General features: G+C 36.1%; 1 protein-coding gene across 1 annotated transcript in view; it reads left to right on the top strand.

The window, feature by feature from the left end:
* Window positions 1-469: 469 nt before the first annotated feature.
* The window catches only part of LOC106868788 (UBX domain-containing protein 11), a 147,774-nt gene continuing 146,862 nt past the window's right edge, over window positions 470-1,381 (top strand). Inside the window, exon 1 of the mRNA XM_052975533.1 lies at window positions 470-581. The gene's annotated coding sequence lies outside the window, so the exon portion shown is untranslated. The remainder of the gene's footprint in view (window positions 582-1,381) is intronic.

Below are 1,381 nucleotides of genomic sequence, written 5' to 3' on the forward strand. Positions count from 1 at the left end.
CTAACTAAAGCCCTAACCCTAGTGAAGATCGTGCGGGTGTTAATCTGAAAAATTACCAAATTTTGTGACAGGGCACGCATACATACAGATGCATATAACAGAGAGACAGACAGAGAAAGAAAGAGAGAGAGAAGGAGAACGTGTTTAGTGCAAGGAAAATCTTATAGTTGAAAGGAGAAGACAAAAGTGCGAGAGCAGGGGAAAGTGGTGTTGCTGAAAGAGTAGGCAAAGGAAAAGAAAGAAAACGTGTTTATTGCAGTGGTGGTGAGGTTAAAAAAAAAGAAGAGAGAGAGGGTGCATATATGTTTTACTTCAGGGAGCGCTGATTAATGGTAGTGGCGGCGGCTGTAGGTATATTGGTTGAAGAGGGTGGTGATGGTGTCAGTTGGGATTTGGATTAAAGAAGGTGGGAGTGGTGGTGGTTGCACAACGTTATTCGTAGTTTTTATTTGTTTTGTTATTTTACTTAGGCCATCACTTGACGCATGCGCATTGGTGAATTAATTGTCGTCTGCTCAGTGAAAGCTTTTCGTTGTGAAGAAAGCCTGAATAGACGATGTTAGCAAACAAGAGGATTCCGGGTAAGTTCTTGTCATAATTTTTATTGGCTTAGTGCATAATTATTGCAGCTTTTTTTCTTTCAATAAATTTTATTTAATAAAACAATATTTAACAAAAACATCTTTAATTATGCACCAACCCGATGTTTTCTAATGACCGTATTAAGATTTGTTAAAAACTTTACCAACGTATTTCAGCAATTATTATAAAATAACTCCATTGTCCCACCTTTTCACGGTTAAAATTAAACCATCTCATTTTCTCCTCTGTCTACCATAGTAATAGTTTGTTCTGAGTAAAACAGTTTATTTCGGTTTCTTTCTGTGTTGTGTGAGTGATGTAAAACATAAGATTAAATTTGTTGCAAATTATTATACAGGCTACTTAGATCAAGTAAGTGCAAAGGCATTCTTGCTTTTTTTTCTTCTTGATTTTTATATTGTATCGAAAAATGGTTTTATAGAGTGAGAAAAGTATGAAAAATCGTAGAAAATAATGAAAAAAAGAATAAACTAAAACAATGAATAAATTTTAATTGTGAAAAAGTACGATGAAGAAAGATTGGAAGGTTTAGAACATTCTCTTTAAATAACACGAATTGCAATTGTTGCAAAATCTAGAATACAATAAAAGATACATCGACAGAAAGAAAAGTAGACAAGATGTTGGATGGGTGGGTGGGGCCTACCACCTTGAGAAGGAAAAATTGTTTTACAGTTAGGCCTTTTACCGTCCCCTCGGTCTAGGTTCGAGCTGGGAAGGGAGGCCTGTGACTCCTAGGTCATGCTTTATGATCTCGTTAAGGGCAGCATGGCGTAGA

The sequence above is a fragment of the Octopus bimaculoides genome, chromosome 21 (assembly GCF_001194135.2).
Source record: "Octopus bimaculoides isolate UCB-OBI-ISO-001 chromosome 21, ASM119413v2, whole genome shotgun sequence".
NCBI lineage: Eukaryota > Metazoa > Mollusca > Cephalopoda > Octopoda > Octopodidae > Octopus > Octopus bimaculoides.